The sequence below is a fragment of the Crocuta crocuta genome, unplaced genomic scaffold, assembly GCF_008692635.1.
Source record: "Crocuta crocuta isolate KB4526 unplaced genomic scaffold, BGI_CrCroc_1.0 scaffold346, whole genome shotgun sequence".
Classification (NCBI taxonomy): Eukaryota; Metazoa; Chordata; class Mammalia; order Carnivora; family Hyaenidae; genus Crocuta; species Crocuta crocuta.
In genome coordinates this window covers 2,854,935-2,875,982 of record NW_027527957.1, presented here as the reverse complement: position 1 = coordinate 2,875,982, position 21,048 = coordinate 2,854,935, and the positions used below count along the sequence as shown (strand labels likewise).

General features: G+C 37.7%; 1 long non-coding RNA gene across 1 annotated transcript in view; it reads right to left on the bottom strand.

The window, feature by feature from the left end:
* The window catches only part of LOC144222264 (uncharacterized), a 66,087-nt gene extending 47,216 nt beyond the window's left edge, over nt 1-18,871 (bottom strand). Inside the window, exon 1 of the long non-coding RNA XR_013332352.1 lies at nt 18,784-18,871. This is a non-coding gene — a long non-coding RNA (uncharacterized LOC144222264). The remainder of the gene's footprint in view (nt 1-18,783) is intronic.
* Between the last annotated feature and the right edge of the window lie 2,177 nt (nt 18,872-21,048).

Sequence of the window (21,048 nt, the reverse complement as noted above, 5' to 3'; positions counted from 1 at the left end):
GCTCTACACATTCAAGTGGCCTTCTAGGTTTCCAGGAACATGTCAAAGACTTTCCTTTGCTGTGGACATCTCCTTCCCCAACTTTTCCTTTTAAGCTCTTGGTGAGCCTATTGTTTGCCCTAACTGTTATCTATCTCCTCAGCTGGCTATGAAATTAAACAGTTTGTCTCTAACAATTTCACAAATGTCCCCACGGAAGAGGCTTTTCACTCTGTCAGATCAAATAAAAACTGTTTTAAAAGGGGTGTTTTCCATAGAACTATCTGACAGATCAAATAATGACAATTCTCTGAGAATAAAATTTTGAAGGAGCTCCAAACCTGTTCTGCTTCTTCTGGTTGATGCCAGGTTTCTAGTTTTCACTGTGATTGTGGGCTGTTGGTTTTCAAATCTACCACAGAGCTTGGGAGAAGAGGGTGGAGATATGGCAAGTTAAATGTGACAAATCTTTCTGTTCTTACGGAGATTCAGCCATTTTTATTGAAGACTCCTTGAATTCTGCAAGCTTTTTGTTAATTTCCAGAACTCTGAGAAGTTTGATTCTGAGAATTTTGATCGGTTTTCTCATTGCTTTAATGGAAGAAGAAATTTTTTGATGTTCTTCTCAGCCATTTTCGTTGATATGCCATTATAAATATTAAAAGACTGGGTCTAGGGGCATGTGGGTGGATCCATTGGTTGAGCATCTGACTTGATTTTGGCTCAGGTCATGACCTCACCATTCATGGGACTGAGCTCCATGGTAGGCTGAGCATGAAGCCTGCTTGTGATTCTCCCTCTCTCCTCTCTCTGTCCCTCCCCCAATGCTTGTGCACATTCTCTATCAAAATAAACAAACAAACATTTTTTAAAAAGACTGGGTTTGGGATTATTAAATTATTAAAGGAGATATTGTGCGTATTTTAAAGGTCATTAATTTACAAAAGAATCCATTTACATCAAAATGAGAGTAGAAACATGTAGTGGGGCAAAGGTCACATAGAAAAGACAACTTAGCAGGTAATTAATTGCCTTGCCCATGTGAGAAATGACAGCAACTTGAAATAGGGTGTTGGCAGTAGGACTCAACCAAAGCAAACAACTTTGAAAGATATTTAGAATAAAAACTTATCAGGTCTCATGTTGAAAATTAGAGGAGTGTGGTAGGCAAAATTATGGTCCCCATGATCTTCACCCCTTGGTGCTACTCCAGTGGTTATGTCACTTTGCATGGCAAAATGAATTTTACAGGTGTAATGAAGATTTTTAATCAGGTGACCTTAAATTAAAGAGACTATCCAAGATTATCCAGGGCTACCCAATGCAATCACACGGGCGCCTAAAATAAGAACAAGACAAAAAGGAAGTGTGGCAGAAGAGAACATCAGAGAGATTCAATGCATAAGAAAGGCTTGCTGGATGCCGTTGCTGGCTTGAAGAAGGAGAGGACCTTCCAGAAGGTGTGAAGGCCTAAAAGGGACCCTGAGAACCAGATGAAGACCAAAGAACTGGATGATACATTGGGCTTTTAGCTCAATGAAACCCTGAGGAGAGAATCCAGCCACACTGTTCCAAACTTCTTTCCTAAAAAACTCTGAAGTAATAAAATAATATTTGGTAATGTGTTAACAATAGAAAAATTAAGACACAGGGTGAAGGAGAGAGAGAAAGCAAGGTTGCAATCTTATGTGTGGCATACAAGTAAAGGGAAATTGGCATAATTTTCTGAAATAGGAACAGGTTGCGGAGTGAGGAAGTGAAAGCCAAGTGAGAAGCAAGAGTTATGAGTTCTGTTTTGGACATGTTCAGCTTCCAGTACCACTGAAAGCTCAAGTAAAAAAATGCTAATAGTCTATTGCTCATGTAGATCTGGAGCTCAGAGAGCAAATCAGGGCTAAGATGATGAATTTATTTGCATATAGCTATTCACTGACAGCAAATACACGGATAAAACTGCCTACTACACGAGTATAAAATGAAAAGAGACAAATGATTATTGGAAGCTGTGTTGCCTCAGATTGCTTAGGTAGAGACTAAAACAAGATTCCCTTAATGAAACTTCTATACACGCCTGTGTTCCTCAATTTATTTTAAGGTACATATTTAGAGTTTGGAATACAATTTGTCTTTCTCAGAGCACTTCAGGGGACAAGAGTAACCAACATATTTTAACATCCTAACGTTTTCCTAGAATGTTTCCTGAAACTCCAAATAGTGTAAACAGTGGCTGCACTATCAAATATCAAGGATTGCCAATTTAGCAGACAGACTGGCATGATGAAACTCCCCATCTCCCTGCTTCCCTTAGCTCAGTCAATTCTGCATTTTAGGATTGAGCATTCAAATATCACACTTCTAAGTATTTAATATCTACATTTTCCAGAATTCCCTCGTTTGAAAAATATAGAAAATCTCAACTAGCTTAGGCAAAAAAAATAGAAAATTCATTGGGTATATACATTCAGTAAACAATATTTATTGTTTTTTATTAATTACATAACATAGCAGATACTGTGCTGAAGGCCACATATTCAGAGGTAAACAATAAAGCCCTGGTCCCTTCACTCCAAGTTAACAACCTGGTAGGGTATGCAGATATTGGGTAAAATATACACCAGGAGGAACAGTTGGATAACCAAATTGGAGCCAACGCAAGGATGGAGATGAGCCTTAGAAACCACTGAGACAAGAAACCACTCCAAGAATAACAAGTACTAAGGGCATTTATTACACTAGATCCTTTTCTATTCAGAATCTTTGATAATTCTCACAACTGTATAATTTGAATAGCATTTTCTCCATATTGCAGATGAGGAAATTCAGGCTCAAAAAGATGAAAAAATTGTCTAAAGTAATTTAGATAGTAAAATAGAGAGCTAATACTTGGACCCAGAGGTCAAAACTTCAACATTCATGCTCCTTTCACTGTATCATTTTACTTCCATCCTAAAGTCCAGGACAACGAGAAAATGACATTTATGTCCAATTTTCTTATTTTCTTTTTAATTTTTTTTTGTTTGAGAAAGAGAGCACACACCTGCAAGCAGGGGAGGAGCAAAGAGGGAGAGAGGAAAGAGAGACAGAGAGAGACAGAGAGAGAGAGAGAATCTTAAGTAGGATCCATGATCAGCACAAAGCCTGACATGGAGCTCAATCCCACAACGTTGGGATCATGACCTGAGCATAAATCAAGAGTCTGATGCTTAACTGACTGAGCCACGCAGGTGCCCCATGTCCAGATTTCTTAAAAAGTGTAAAATACACGACAACTTTCTCTTTCATTCATGCCAATGACCAAGTGATTCTATGACCTCTACTTTCCTGCTGAAAATCATTTCTCTGCACAACTGACTTCATAACTTTGAAGACATCTTACACTTATGTAATTAATCCATTAGCATGGAAATAATATATATATTTATATTACATATAGATATAATATATACAGAGAGGTTATATGTATCCATATATATGGATATATTAATACTGAAGTAATCTGTATTGCTTAAGAGAAACTTAACATATTTAGGTGTGAAAACAATAAGAAAGTAAAAGAGATGTTAATAGATTTTTTAAAGGTAAGTTAAAATTAAAGTAAGCATATTACAATAGTGATACAGTTTAAATGTATTAGAGAAGAATACATTAAAATACTCCCAACCTGATAGATTTAGTATTGTTAACATACCTCATTTACCTGGCATTTCTGAAAACAAAGCCATTTGAGATGGCTCAGCAGTCAGAAGTATAAACCACATTCTTTATGGACACATATATCCATAAAGGGAATAGTGTCTCCAAAGAATATGATTTCTGAGGAAAGCTCATGTTAGAGACATAGCTCAGTAACACAATTTTTTAAAATTGAAAAAGGATCAACTATATCGATACAAAAAATATAGTTAATGCCCATTTTGATCTATGTATTTCATTTTCTTCTGACAGCAGTGCCAAACACTGAAATCCCAGAATTTATCATGAATAATGCAAAAGCAACACACGGGTTCATCTAGCCGTATTAAAAATCCTTGGCTTCAGGTTGACATTCCACCATTAGGTCGGGGAGAGAAGAGCCTCCATTTTCTAGTTCAGGGGGCAAATTTAACTTCTTCTTTGCTAAAGGGCATGACCCACACTGGGTATATATGCATGTACACCCACCTGCACACACATGCAGGAACAACAAACACCATTATTTCAAGCTATAAATTGCAAATCCGAATTTCTGAGCTCTTAGAAATAATGTTTGGTGACTCTATGGGTGTCAGAGAAGATTTATGTAACCCCAAGAAGAATAAAATCATTACCCAAAGTAAAGATGTCGTTTTGAATATATTGCACTTATTTAAGTATATCCTCCTGACAATAATTTGAATTGTGTTTGCTTATCTATGCTTAACAAATGACTCTATATCAAAAATGAGACCTGGGGCGCCTGGGTGGCTTAGTCAGTTAAGCGTCCGACTTTCGCTTGGGTCATGATCTCGCGGTTCGTGGATTCGAGCCCCCCGTCGGGCTCTGTGCTGACTGCCAGCTCAGAGCCTGGAGCCTATTTCAGAGTCTGTCTCTCCCTCTCTCTCTGACTCTCCCCTGCTCACGCTCTCTCTCTTTCTCGCTCTCTCCTAGAAATAAATAAAAAAATATTAAAAAAAAAAAAAAATGAGACCTGAGCACCACAGCCTGAGAGATTCTGTATATCACAGGCACTAAAGGGTAAGTGTTACCCAAGTGACCCCAAACCCTCCAACTTCCTGGGTTCTCTTTTTAGAATAATTTAATTCTCCTTCATCCCAAGTACTCTGGGCAGTGTATCACTGTCCCAATTATTTCTGAAGTTCTTGGAAGCAGGTGCTAGAGTTCTTTCTGCCACCTTTCTGTCCAGATTTAAATTCTAGGAATTACTGAATGTTTTGATCCCTGCTTGCCATCCCAACCCTTAACGCTTCTTTCTTTTCTTCCCATCTCATCATTCCGTAAGTGTATCTCATCCCTTGTTCCTTCTTTCAAACCTCCATTGGAATCCTTCTTTTAAAAAATTATTTTAATGTTTTTTTATTTATTTCTGAGAGAGAGAGAGAGAGAGAGAGAGACACAGCGTGAGCATGGGGGCGGGGGGGCGGTGGTCAGAGAGAGAGGGAGATACAGAATCTGAAGCAGGCTCCAGGCTCTGAGCTAGCTGTCAGCACAGAGCCTGATGTGGGGCTCGAACCCATGAACTGTGTGATCATGACCGGAGCTGAAGTCGGATGCCCAACTGACTGAGCCACCCAGGCACACCAAATGGAATTCTTTTTGGTGCAACCAACGTCTACTCAGGGCTTTAGTAGAATGAAACAACACTAGCAGAGTGCATAAAAGAAAACAACTTTTTAATAAAAATCTATAATCTTTTTTAATGGCTATTTAGTTTTGAGAGAGAGCAAATAGGAGAGAGGCACAGAGAAAGACAGAGAATCGGAAGCTGGCTCTGAGCTGTCTACACAGAGCCCAGCATGGAACTTGAACTCATGAACCCTGAGATCATGACCTAAGCCCAAGGATGCTTAACCGACTAAGCCACCCAGGTGCCCCAAAGAAAACAATTTTTAATTTGTCACTAGATGTCGGTGCCTTAATGCCATGATCTATTGCCACCATTGAAAACTTCCAACCAGCTGCCCTTATTCTAAGGCTATTTGTTTGCCTATTTTTTTAATTTTTGTGTTATCTTCTTTTTTTTTTTAATGTTTTATTTATTTCTAGGAGAGAGAGAGAGAGACAGCATGAGCAGGGGAGGGTCAGAGAGAGAGGGAGTCACAGAATGAAAAGGGCTCCAGGCTCTGCGCTGGCAGTCAGCACAGAGCCCGACGCGGGGCTCGAATCCACGAACCGCGAGATCATGATCTAAGCGAAAGTCGGATGCTTAACCGACTAAGCCACCCAGGTGCCCCTTGTGTTATCTTCTATAACTTTCACCCCATCACATCATCTTCATATTGTCCAGCAACAGCTAGAAACTCAAAACTCAGAATTTCTGTTATTCAGAGCCAGACATGGGGCTAAACCTCATAGTGAGAGGCAGTGAGATCATGAACTGAGCCAAAACCAAGAGTCGGAGGCTTAACCAACTGAACCACCCAAGACCTGCTATTGCTTCTCATCGTGGTGCACACAGTAAGGACAACACTTCAATCTGTTGAAGCATTAACATTCCAGGCTCTAACCAAAAACAAATCTGTGTGTCAGACTCCACTTCCCAGCCTAGTTTGTATGAAGTTATACCCTAGGAAAGGGTCTTACACACCCTTCTGCTGAGTGATTGATGCATTTCCCTTCCTAAATTGAAGTGCAGAGACACCAAAAACACAACTATTAACAAACAATAACATTCTGTTAACAAATGTTAAATAACATTTGAAATAACCTTTGAAATATTTATGACTGGATTTCCTTCTTAGTTTCTTTGATTAGTCTTCTTTACTTATGTACGTACTTCTTTATTACCTTTCTACTAATTTACATTTTCTTTTCATTTTTCTCTTGCAGTAGCTGATATGGAAAACTAAAGATGTGGGGCTTAATTCATTGTAACTTTAGAATTTCAAAATTATTTTGGTACTATCGCATTAGAAAAAAATGAATTTTTAATTAAGATGATGTTCTAGTCAAGCCCTTCATTTTATAGACTAGGAAACTGGAGCCTAAAGAGATTCAGTAAGACTTGCTGAGAATATCTCCGATTTTATTAAAATGGGAATCTCGGTCTCTTGCTTCTCAGGCCAGGGCTTTCTACAATATGCCATGCTGCCCTCCATCCCTATGGTGCATCTAGCTTGTCACACTCAATAACAGCTAATATTTTGTGTTGTATTACCTACTATTGTTTTATGTTTATTATTATCATCTAAACTGATGAATTATAACTCTCTTGAAAATAAAGTTTCTTCTTGATTCTGTAGTGTCCTTGGAAGCTTGTACACTCCAGCTCTGGGAACACTTTGAGCCCTCAACATTTGCTGGGTAATATTAATATATCTAGTTTTTACAAGCACCTTTCACATCATCTTGACTTGAGTGAATGTCGTTAAAACTAAGATCAGATTCATCTCAGAAGTAAATAATACATCTTTTGGTATCTCCCTACTAGTGGTAATGTGAGAAAATGTTGCTAGATCGAATGAAAGCTTCAAGGAGGAATTCTAATCCTCCCTGAACTGATGTTTCCATATGGAAGAAACTCCATTACAACAACACACCAGCCTCTTTGTTCTGGTACTCACTCTTTGCCTGAAATCTCACACTCTCCCAAAGGAAGATAGGAGAATGTCTGACTAAGGACAGGATTTCTGTTTTCGCAACTCCATGGAAATGACTTTTATGCTGTATTCTGTTTGGTGGCCCTGAGTCTAGCCCTTCTCTACGAGGCCTATTGTCTTCAGAGAGGTTAATTTTTTATTTGCTCTCAGCAGTAATTCAGACATTTGATAGCTAATAGACTATGTGCTGCGCTCAGCGGGGCAGAGAGTCCTGTAGTTTGAGGGGATAAATTTAATGGTGTGGAGCAAAAATAACAAAACCACTTGCCGACTATATTCTCCAGACAGCTTCTCAGTAATGAAGCTGGTATTTTTGACCCCTACATCATTTGATTCCAAATTCAGGTGCTAGGGGCAAAAAGGTGTTATTTATTTAGTGAGCTCCCTTCAAAGATCAAGAAGATCATGGGCACCTGGGTGGCTCAGTCAGTTAAGTGTCTGACTTCAGCTCAGGTCATGATCTCACGGTTTGTGAGTTTGAGCCCTACATCAGATGCTGTGCTGACAGCTCAGAGCCTGGAGCCTGCTTCGGATTCTGTATCTCCCTCTCTCTCTTTCTGCGCCTCCCCTGTTCATGCTCTCTCTCTCTCTTTCTCTCTCAAAAATAAATGACATGAAAAATTTTTTAAAATATCAAGAACATCTACCTCTTTTTGTAAGTTGCTTCAAAAGCCCCATACGAGGACAGCAGATATATTCTAACTATGGACTATCTAAATGTCCCAGAAGGTAAAATGGGTGTCCATTGATTGTACGAAGAGAAATGGGGTGTTAACCATCTTCTAGTATAGCAGGCAACCTTAACTTTTGTATTTCTACTATTTCTGTATTTCTGGCATTACAAAGACCATTGTACAAAACAATATAGTAATTCATTTTATCCAAGTTAATATTCTAACACCACTGGGAGCTACGGTTTTTTACATATAAGCTCCTTATACAGAAAATCATAAAAAAATATTTTGTCTCCTTGGGAATTGCTGAATTAATATGATACAGTGTGTCAAGCTTTACCAAGTTTGTCACTTGCTAAAACAATCTATTAGAAAGTCATGGATTGATTAACAAGTAAATATTTTGTCAGAAACACTCAGTAATGAATTAATTGATTTACTTTTAGTAAGAATAGAATGGGTAATAGATACATCCCCCCCGTCCAAAAAATGGAAAAATGAACTATAATGTTAGATAAGTTCATCAAAATAACATAACTAGTATGTTAGGTAACTTCTCATTTGCTGTCTCAGTGAGCGCTTTCCTAACTACTTTTTCTAAAATTTTAAGTGGATGCACTGACACTTTATATCTCCTTTCTCTGCTATTTCTCTCTTCGGCTCTTATCACTGATTAATGTCCTACACATTTTGTTTATCTTTTTCAGTGCCCATCTCCCCCAAATACACACTTCATGAGCAGAGATCTTTTGTTCACCACTGTGTCTCCAGGTCCAATGTCTGGCACATAATAGGTTCTCAATAAGTATTTGCTAAAGGAATAAACAGATACATGAAGGACAAGCTTCTGAAGAATTCTTTTAATTTTCTTTCCCTTAGTGAAGAAAATTGCTTTCTTTTGCAAGGAAGAAAATTGTTTTCCCCTGCCCAGGTCCGCAGAATCCCTTTATTCCTCTCCATCATGCTTCTCCACTTCTTTTCCAATAAAAACAATACGAACACTAGTAGGGCATGATATTAAGTACCTAAAAACAGATTTGTTCTGCCTCTGTCACTCATGATCTGTTTAATCTGAGCCTGTTATCTCACTTGTGAAGTGGGAACACAAATACAAATACATTAGCAAAGATGTAGAAAAGATTAAATGAGCATCGGAAAGTGCTTTGTAAACCACAAAAATTTATATAAGTATTTACAGTTACAGGCCAGCTGTCATTACTACAAGAGCCTTTTATTCTCCTGTCTGCCAGGTAATATTTATCCTCCAGTCCCACATTTTTTTTATTATAAATAAAACTATTCCAGGAACGCTTTCTTCTGGAATCAAAAGAACAGCCGTCCTGTGGCTTCTATACTGCTTGTCATAGAGGCAAAGGCCATGCCATTTTCCATCATTTGTGTGACTGCTGTTCCTAACAGTCCTCCAACCACCAGATTTAATTCAATGAACTAATTAAAACAGAGGGTCCAGCAGCCAGGGAACGAAATATCAGACAGGCCAACAAAGTATATTCATGATAAAAAAAAAAAAAAAAAAGACCAGAAGTGGAATAAGTAATATAATTAGAAGAGCACTAGAAAGATATTTTCTAATTTTCTGCAGGCTCTGAAATTTTAAAATGAGTGGGCAGTCCAAGAAGGCAGCATAGAAAGACCCTAAACTCACTATCTCTTACACATAACAAATCTACAGCTACATATGAGATAATTCCCACTGAAAAAGAATGGAAAGTACTTGATCAGTTCCCTCCATAACAAGGGATAAATCAACTACATCAAGAGGGATAAGAGAGACAGAGATCTCGCCTCACCCAAAACCCCACCCCTAATGACTGAATTATATGTGAAGAATACACATTTTCTAATTTTAAAGCTTCTGCCAGAGGGGCAAGGACCAGGACCAGCTGGGATATTTTTTGGAGAAAGAGCCACGGAGGAGTGCAGTTTTTGTACTCCACTTACCTTGCTAGCACAGGTTAATGTGTGTGGACACAGCCTTGCTAATGCTTTGGATGTGCCCCATCCTCACCGCTCTTCTCCTACCTTCTAAAGCCTTGGGTATGCCCCATTCCCAGCATTCTTTCCCCAGCATTGATAAAGCCTCAGACACGCTCACTCTCCAATGCTTTTATACATCACTATAGCCACAAGCATGCCCTGCACCCAGCAGTCTTTCCCTGCCTTGTTAAGGCCACTGGCATGCCCTGCCCCCAGTGTTCTTCCCCTGCTTCTAGAGCTGTGGACATGACCAACCTTCAACAGTCTCCCACAGCCGTGGTAAACCTGGCACGTGAGTGCAGTCTACACAGAGGATGCCTTTTGATTCCTTGGCTCTGGTGGCCAGGGAGACTTGGGTTCCTGGCCCCCATGGGACTGCAACAATAGAAAGATAGTTCAGGGGCAGTTGCCACACCCCTGTGCAAATTACTGCACAGACAGAAGACTGAAACTCATCTTCAGTCTGTCTGTGAGAAAAGCCCATTTACATGTCCTAGAACTTCAACCTGAGAGACAGAATTCAAGTGCCACACATCTAGAGGCTACAGAGATGCTCGTAGGGAAGACAGGCAAGGAGATACCAACTTTGCACCCTCCTTTGACTTCACCACAGCTCAACAGTACATCTCAGGGACTTATACACTTTTCTGAGCCTCTAAATCTTGCAAGTGTTGCCAGGAAACAGATCTCCTTGGTTTAGAGATGAGTTGGCTCTACAACTGTAGTCCCACAGCACTGTACATGTTTATGCATGTAGAAACTGCTGCTTGAGGAACTACCTTCCAATCTGGCTTCCTGAAACTGGGTACTAAGATCACCCCCTTAGAAATACTGACAGGTCTTGGTACTCCCAAAACAATTGGGAATGGTCAAGAATAAATCAGTCTGCTTAGACAATCACAAAGGCAAATGAGAGCTAGGGCAAGGTTAAACAGTAAGTTTAATCATCTACACAAGCCTACTCCTTCAAGACTGTTAGAGGTGGTACAAAAACAGACACATAGACCAATGGAACAGAATAGAGAACTCAGATTTGGACCCACAAATCTATGGCCAATTAAGCTTTGACAAAGCAGGAAAGAGTATCTGATGGAAAAAAAGACAGCCTCTTTAACAGATGGTGCTGGGAGAACTGGACAGCAACATGCAGAAGAATGAAACGAGATCATTTTCTCACACCATACACAAAAATAAACTCAAAATGGAGAAAGGGCCTGAATGTGAGACAGGAAACCATCAAAACCCTAGAGGAGAAAGCAGGAAACAACCTCTTTGACCTCAACTGCAGCAATTTCTTACTTGACACATCCCCAAAGGCAAGGGAATCAAGAGCAAAAATGAACTATTGGGACCTCATCAAGATTAAAAGCTTCTGCATGGCAAGGGAAACAATCAATAAAACTAATAGGCAGAATGGGGAAAGGTAGTTGCAAATGACATATCAGATAAAGGGCTAGTATTCAAAATCTATAAGGAACTCATCAAACTCCACACCCGAAAAACAAAGATCCAGTGAAGAAATGGGCAGAAGACATGAACAGACACTTCTCCAAAGAGGACATCCAGATGGCCAACAGACACATGAAACGATGCTCAGCATCCCTCCTCATCAGGGAAATACAAATCAAAACCACACTGAGATACCACCTCACGCCAGTCAGAGTGGCTAAAATGAGCAAATCATAGACTAGATGCTGGCGAGGATGTGGAGAAACGGGCACCCTCCTACACTGTTGGTAGGAATGTAAACTGGAGCAGCCCCTCTGGAAAACAGTGTGGAGGTTCCTACTCAGAAATAAACATAGAGAGTCAAGCAAAATGAGGAAACAGAATATGTTCCAAAAGAAAGAACAAAATAAAACCTCAGAAAAAGACCTTAATGAAAAGGGAATAAATTATCAGCTAAAGAGTTAAAAAAAATAATGGTTATAAAAATGGCCACCAAACTTGGGAGAAGGATGAATAAACATACTGAGAACTTCAAACACACAAAGAAAATATAAGAAAATACCAAACAAAACTGAAGAAAACAATAACTGAACTGAAAAAAATAGTACAGGGGTTCAACAGCAGACTAAATGAAGCAGATAAATGGACTGGTGACCTGGAAGACAGGGCAGTGAAATTCATCCAAACAGAGAAGCAAAAAGAAAAAAATAATTTTAACTGAAGATAGCATAAGAGACCTAGAGGGCAATTATCAAGAGAAGTAACATTCACATTATAGAGGTAGCAGAAGGAGAAGAGAGAGAGAGAAAGAGGGAGAAACCTTATTTGAAGAAATAATGGCTGAAAACTTCCCTTACCTGGGGAAAGAAACAGACATCCAGGTCCAGGAAGCCCAAGGAGTTCTAAATAAGAGGAACTCAAAGAGATCCAAACCAAGACACATTATAATTAAAATGTCAAAAGTTAAAGAAAAAGAGAATCTTAAAAGCAGCAAGAGAAAAACAACTTGTTACAAATCCCCGTAAGGGAACCCCCATAAGACTATCAACTGATCTTTCAGCAAAAACTTCAGAGGCCAGAAGGTAATGGCATGATTACTGATTCAGAATTGAATGAAAGTGAAAGTTTCCAGGCAAGCAAAAACTAAAGGAGTTCATCACTACTAAGTCAACATTATAAGAAGAGTTAAAGGAACTTCTTAGTAACAAGAAAACATATGAAAGTAAAAATCTCACTAGGAAAGACAAATATGTAGTAAAGGTAGCGAATTAATTACTTACAAATCTAGTATGAAGGTTAAAAGACAAAAGTAGTAAATTAATTATAACCACAATAATTAGTTAATGGATATGCAAAATAAAAAGATTTAAAATACAACATAGGGATGCCTGGGTGCCTCAGTCAGTTGAGTGTCTGACTCTTGATTTCAGCTCAGGTCATGATCCCAGGGTTGTAGGGTCAAGCCCCACATCAAGCTTCATGCTAAGCATGGAGCCTGCTTAAGAATCTTTCTCTGTCTCTATCTACCCCTTTCCTCCACTCACATGCATGTTATCTCTAAAATAATAAATAAATAAGCAAATAAATAAATACAACATCAGAAATACCAACGTGGTGGAGAAACAGTAAAAGTTTAGAGTTTTAGAATGTATTCAAATTTGGAGTGCCTGGGTGGCTCAATTGGTTAAACATCCAGCTTCGGCTTAGGTCACGATCTCACAGTTTGTGAGTTCTAGCCTGGCATCGGGGTCTGTGCCGACAGCGCAGAGCCTGGAGCTTGCTTCAGATTCTGTGTCTCCCCCTCTCTCTGCCTCTCTCAACCTCATGCTCTGTCTCTCTCTGTCTCTCAATAATAAATAAACCTTAAAATTAAACCAAAAAATAAATACTCAAAAAATATATTTTAGAATGCATTCAAATTCAAGTTGCTATCAACTTAAAATAGATTATAATATACATATAGGCTATTATATTTGAACCTCAAGGTAACCACAAAGCAAAAACATATAGTAGGTACACAAAAGATAATGTGAATGGGATATAAACATAACACTAAAGAAAGCCATCAAATCGCAAGGCAAGAGAGCAGAGGAAAGAAGACAAAGGAATTGCAAATGCAGAAGACAATGAACAAAATGGCAATAAATATATACCTATCAGTACTTACTTTAAATGTAAATGAAGTAAATTCTCCAATCTAAAAACACAGAGTGTCTGAATAGATAAAAACACAGATTTGTCTATATGTTGCCTTTAAGAGACTCCTTTCAGGTCTAAGGACATAAACAGACTAGAAGTGAAGGGATAGAAAAAGATACTCTATGCAGTGGAAACAAAAAGAAAGCTTATAAATATATATATACACTATATATATATATAATGTATATATATAATGTATACATATATGTAATGTGTAATATATATATATATACACACTATAGTACATCAGATAAGATAGGATTTTAAAAGAAAGACAATAGTAAAAGACAAAGAAGGGCATTACCTAATGATAAAGGGGTCCATCTAGTGAGATAACATTTGTAAACCTTTTTGCACCCAACAAGATAAACTGCTTCTAAGCACATAAAGCATCTATTTACAGATCTAAAGGGAGAAAATGACAGCAATACAATAATAGCACATAACTTTAATACCCCAATTACATCAATAGATAGATCATCCAGACAGAAAATCAATAAGGACACATTGTCTTAAATAACACATTACACCAAATGAAGTTAATAGATATATACACACTATCCAAAAGCAGCAGGATATATAATTTCTCAGGAATACATGAAACATTCTTCAATATAAATCACATGTTATGCCTCAAAGCAAGACGATAAATTTAGAAAGATTGAAATCATACCAAGCATCTTCTTTTATCACAATGGTATGAAACTAGAAATATGAAAAAAAAGAAAGAAAGAATACGGGAAAAACCACAAATATATGGAGATTAAACAACATGAGACTGAAAACCATTGGGCCAAGAAAGAAATTGAAGACGAAATTGAAGACGAAATTGAAAAAATACCTTGAGGGGAGCCTGGGTGGCTCAGTCAGTTAAGCGTCTGACTTTGGCTCAGGTCATGATCTCACGGTTTGTGAGTTCGAGCCCCTCGACAGGCTCTGTGCTGACAGCTCAGAGACTGGAGCCTGCTTCAGATTCTGTGTCTCCCTCCCTCTCTGCCCCTCCCCCGCTCAGGCTCTGTCTCTCTCTGTCTCTCAAAAATAAATTTTAGAAATGTTAAAAAAAATGATAAAATAAAATAAAAAATACCTGAGACCACACACAAAAAAAATGGAAATACAATAAACTAAAATCTTTGAGATGCAGCGAAACTCGTTCTAAGAGGGAGGTTCATACTCATCTAGGCTTACATCAAGAAACAAGAAAAATCTCAAATACGTAATCTAACTTTATAACAAAAGAATCTAGAAAAAGAACAACAAATGACTCCCAGAGTTAATAGAAGGAAGGAAATAACTAAAATCATCGTTTAAATAAATAAGAGATTACAAGCAATAAAAAAGATTAATGAAGGTAAAATCTGGCTCTTTGAAAGGATAAACAAAATTGACAAACCTAAAGACTGACCAAAAAAAAGAGAAGGCTCAAATAAATAAAACCAGAAATGAAAGACAAGTTACAAATAACACCACAAAATACAAAGGATCATAAGATAGTACTATGAACAATTATATACCAAGAAACTGGACAGCATAGAAGAAATGGATATATTTCTTTAAATACACAATCATCCAAGACTGAGTTCATAAAAGAATCTCAGGAGGAACCAAAAAACCCTGCACCAATATTCATATCTTTACATATATTCGGTTTTAGGTAGCTAACTCTGTCATTGGAATAAAAGGTCCGTGAAATAAGACTGATATTAAGTGACTTGTAATGTTAGGAAGATGAAATATCCCAGAATAATTTTTAAGAAGAATCCATTAACCTAAAGCAAGTTTCAGCAAACTTTTTCTGTAAGTGATCAGACAATAAATGTTTTAGGCTTTGTAGGCTATCTGTTTTCTTTTTTTAAATATATATTTTTTTTCTTTCTAGGAGAGAGAGAGAGAGACAGTGTGAGCAGGCGAGGGTCAGAGAGAGAGGGAGACACAGACTCTGAAATAGGCTCCAGGCTCTGAGCTGGCAGTCAGCACAGAGCCCGATGCAGGACTCGAACCCACGAACCGAACCGCCAGATTATGACCTAAGCAAAAGTCGGACGCTTAACCGACTAAGCCACCCAGGCGCCCCTGTTTTCTATTGCAGCTACTCAACTCTGACTTTGTAGTTAGTACAAAAGCAGCCATATACAGTAAGTGAATGGGTGTGGCTGTATTCCAGTAAAACTCTGTGTACAAAAACAAGTGGGGAACCAAACTGGCCAGTAAACCATAGTGTACCAACTGCTAGTCTAGAGGCCCAAAATGGGTGACTTCCTGTCATCTCTGTCCCAGAATGATGAAGTGGGATCTCAGGAAATTGGGAAAATACTGAATGAAAACAATTCCTGATGTTTCCTTGTGTTGCCAAGCACTGGTTCAGCCGTCATACTTTACATGGAATATTAAATCTTACTTGATTCTTATTTTTTATTCAATCACAATTCAGCTTAGCAAAGAAGACCTATCACTTTACAAAAGATAACTACAATCAATTGCTCCCTTTTCTTCTTGACAGGACACACTCATTGGCAGCAGTATAGAGTAGCGGCTAAGAGTGTGGTTTCCAAAGTCAGATTTCCAACATATGAATCCTGCTCTGTTTCTGATGTCCCCCTCACATGTGTGATCTTGGGCTTGAAACTTAACCTTTATTTCCTCCTCTGTAATTTGGGGATGGTGATGGAGTCTGATTTTTATTAAGGATACATCAAAATGGGTAAAGATCTTAGAATACTGTCTAAAATATATTAATTGCTATATGACGATTAGGTATGGTTTTTATTCCTTCTGAGCCAAGAAAGAAGAATGTTTTTCCCTCTACCTACTCCTGTGTTTCAAATATAAATACATACTGTGTACATACCTACATACATAGTATAGTTAGCTGATGACGCATGCTCACTACATGGCTTCAGATAGAGCTGAGTTTAGAGAGAGAATTCTGAGCACAGTGACATGTGTTCAAGTCTCCTTTCAGTCTCGGTTATAACCTGCTTGCTTCTTTTGGGCTAGGTGCTAGTGTGAGTGCAGGTTTGGATTTTGTAGAAAGGATGACACAGGCAAACGGTTAGAACCCTTTCACCCATGGCCAAGGCTACCTTCTCAGATCAGGACGAGAAGCTCCTGGATAAGAAATAGAAAGCAGGAAGCGATGGATCCTGAGAAAAATTTTGTATATAGAAATCCAATGGATCTCTTGGAGCATCAATGTGACTGATATTTTTGAGACTCCCCCGCCCCCCAAAAAAGGTCACAAACAAGCCTGAGTCCTCCCTACCTCTGAGTGAGGGAGACAAGGATGGAAGCAGACTTTTCCTCCAGATGTAAACCTTCTACCTTGTCAGGCCAAGGGAAAGACACTATGTCATTATGTGTAACTGCCTCTTAGGGTCCTCCTTCAGCCAGGTTTGACCCCAACAAGCTGACAAAAAATATAATAGCCTGGATAAAGGGGCCCGGAAGCCACAGAGAACATTATCGAACAAAGGAAATAGAATAGATGCCCAGGAAACTGGAGCTGCTGGAAAGACAGATAATAACTTGAATGAAAATACTAAGACCACTTATGGAGATTCAGCACAAAAGAGGTAGTTTGGAAATTTAAAATAAAGCACAATTTTCCAACCAAACGGTTTAGTAGACAATTTGAAGATTGTACTTACTCTTGAGATCTCAGTAAGTAATTCAGAACATTAAATTCAAATCTTCCTTCAAAGCACTGTGCAAAAATATAGAGATAGAAATCATGATGGAAAAGGTAAATGATTAGGACACAAGATCCAGGAAGCATGACATGTGGTTAATCACATTTCCAGGAAAATAAAAAGGAATAGATGTGGGAAATAAAAATAATTAAACAATTTTTTTCTTGAAGAAAAGAAACCAGATTGCAGTTTTAACCCAATTCCAGTCTAAACTGCTAGGAAAAGATGCACACTTCTGCATAGAAGGTTAAAAGCTTGAACACTAAAATTTAGAAAGAATTGCAAAGTTCCAGGTGAAAAAAAATTACTTAGAGATAAAAATATTCTTACTTCTTCATCTCTAACTCTGGACTCTAGAGCTTAGTAAGATGGTATCTGCCAATTTCTTTTTACTTTAAGTAGGCTCCACATGCAACCTGGGGCTCAAACTCACACCCCTGAGATCAAGACTGAGCCAACAAGTCTCTCCACATCTCCCAATTTCTGAAAGAAGATTAGGATCAAGAGCTAGGTATCCACCTGAGATACATTTACTCATTAGGGCAAAAGAAATAGATTTAGGGCAAACAATATTTCAGGCGGTAATATTTATGAAATAAAGTATAAGTGGATAAAAATGTTTGGTAAATGTTAAAATAAGAGCAAATAGGTCCTTGCAAAACAGGAGAGGGATTCTCTAAACGGATTTCTAATTATCTAAAACCAAAAGGGAGGATAAGTAAGGGATTAATGGTGCATCTTCATGGATGGAAATCACATTAACTTGTTGCCAAATAATAATATTAAAATATAATTTTGGTTATGATAAAAGGAAAAGGAATTATAAGCATTTGTAGAATTGAACCACACAATTAGATTTCCAAATTAACAATGAAAGAAAATGAAATAAATAGAAACTTGGTCACATTTGGAAAAAAAAAAGAAAAGGGGAAAAGAAAAACAAATTTTTAAATTTAAGCACAAGTTGGAAGAAAAACAAGTGTATCAACCGTCATGGTAAACAAATGAGACTGAACAAAAATATGCTGCTTAAAGGGACAACTAAAAATAAATCCCAGCAACATGCTGTTTTCAAGAAACTCTAAAGACAAAGTGTTAGAGAGAGGTGGAAAATAAACTGATAGGCCAAAAGAATCAGGTAAATGAACACAAAAAGGAACTAGGGGTGTCCATATGAGATCAAGCACACTATATACTATAAAAAGTAATGTTGAAAGGAAAAAAACAAAAAAAAACCCAGGAGAATTAGCCACAAAAGACACAATATGTGAAACCACAATAGTCGTAAACCTACACACACTAAAACTTGTCTGCTAAATACATAGTGCAAAATGATTACAAACACACAGAGAGACTGATTAAACACAGCATAAGACTTGTTTTGATTTAACATAAAAAACTAAAGGTAGACAAAAGCAGAAAGAATAATCTCATCAAATGACTTGATTGAATGGATATAAAATTAAGTTTATTCAATATGTAGACAATTTTATTATTTACCTGAAAACAAAGAATCCTGAACTAAAAATGGAGGTATGGATGGACGGCTCGCTGGCTGGCTGGCTGGATGGCTGGAAGGATGGATGGATGGACTGAGAGAGAGAGAGAGAGAGAGAGAGGACAGGACATATTCTTAGTTCAGGATCTTGATGGATTAGAAATAAATACCTTTAAAATTACTATTTTAACTACTAGGAACTTTAAAAATATGCTTCTAAGATAATCCTTAGAGCAAAAGTGATGAATCACTAAATTCTACTTCTGAAACTCTTATTACACTTTGTGTTAACTAATTTGGATTGAAATACATTTTTTTCATGTAAAAATTAAAAAAAAAGAAAAGCATAACCCTTAGACCAGGAAAGAAGTCAAAAGATAGTTTACAACTATATAAAGAGGAATGAAAGGGAAACACAAGTATTGAAAGACAGAACAATCTATACCTAGTAAAAACATGTACCTTTGATGTCTTTGATAATGAGGTCAACCCAGATCACAGAGGTAAATAATTATGAATGACTATCAAGCTGAATTTAATTAAATAAGAAAATAAATAGATAATAAATAAAGTAGTAAAAACTCATTAATATAATAAGCTTATTACCAAAAATGTTGAGACAGAATAAAATTATATAAGTTCAAGAATGTAACTATGCCAAAAATGTTTAAATCTAGAGGAAATGGTCTATTTCCCAATAAACTATAATGTTAAAAATTAATACAAAAACTAATTAGGAAATTAGAATTCATCTAGTATCATGGAGTATCTATTGAAAGTCACGAGGACCAGGTGAGTTAACACTCAAGCTTTATCTAACCTTTAAAGAATAGATGATTTCAATAAAGGTCCAAGAGGTGATTTCAGCATCATGGCGGTATGAGATGTCTCTTCTTTGTGTTTCTCCTCAGCAGCAAATATTTGGCATCCATCCATGGACAAGAGTACCTACATGGGAGCTGTGGGACGCAGTACCATGCACCAAGGGGCCAGGAGGGGCCTCACCCACCCATGCCTAGGGTGATAGGCAGATAGACCTCAGTCCCAACTGTGGACCCTGTAATGGCTTGTGAACTAGCTTCAGCCCCTCAACCATGGTCCTGCAGCTCCTGGAAAACACTGTTTTAGAAAATTGCCTCAGACAAGAGATAAATTTCTAGAAATGTACAACTTACCAAGATTGAACCATGAAAAAATAGAAAATCAAAACAGACCAAAAACAAATAAGGAGATTGAATCAGTAAACAAAAATCTCCCAAAGAAGAAAAGTCCACAACCAGATAGTTTCGCTAGTGGCTTCTACCAGACATATAAAGAAGTATTAACACCAAATTTCTCAAATCGTCTTAATGATTTTGTGAATTACATCTTAATGTAATTAAGTAAAGTAATTAAGTAAATGTAATTAAGTAAAGTAAAGTAAGATTAAAGCAAAAATAAAGCATACTCTATTTATTTAGTATGTAAAATATTTCTAACTCCAACAACAACAAAAAGTATCCATCTTCTTTGGGGGGGGCACATTTGGATCCACACCCCTAACACACACACAAACTCAGGCCTAGTATTATAAGGCAAATAGTGAAAAACCAGTTGTAACCAATTGTAAGGGGAAACTGATACTCAGACACACTATAGTAAACTGAAATAGAAACACCATGCAAAACATGTAGCCTCTATTCTAATCCAGGTAACTGTTTTCCCACAAGAATGTTAGCATATTGTCCTCAGGCCTAATTTTTTAAGAGAAGGCAGAAATCCAGATTTTTTATGTACAGATGTACAATTTAAAATATAGAATAAACCAGTCAGATATCACTGTTCACTGAATTATATCCATGGCCCAACATTTCCACTTTTGATTTGGGCATGAGACTATTGCAATAGACTTTGGAAATTCTCAAAGGTTTACCATAGCTAGTTAATTACCTTCTTGAAATCTTCAAGTGCACTGACATTGCATATACATAAACTTGAACATTTAAGTAAATGACTTGCCATACATGCAGTATTCTAATTTGTATCTTTGTTTTCAAATAGAGACTTATACTATCTTAAAAGAGTCTATCAAAAGTTACACATAGGCTGGTGACCCTGGGGGGCTCAATAGGTTAAGCTTCTGACTTCGGCTCAGGTCATGATCTCGTGGTCCATGAGTTCGAGCCCCGTGTCGGGCTCTGTGCTGACAGCTCAGAGCCTGGAGCCTGCTTCAGATTCTGTGTCTCCCTCTCTCTCTGACCCTCCCCTGCTCACGCTGTCTCTCTCTC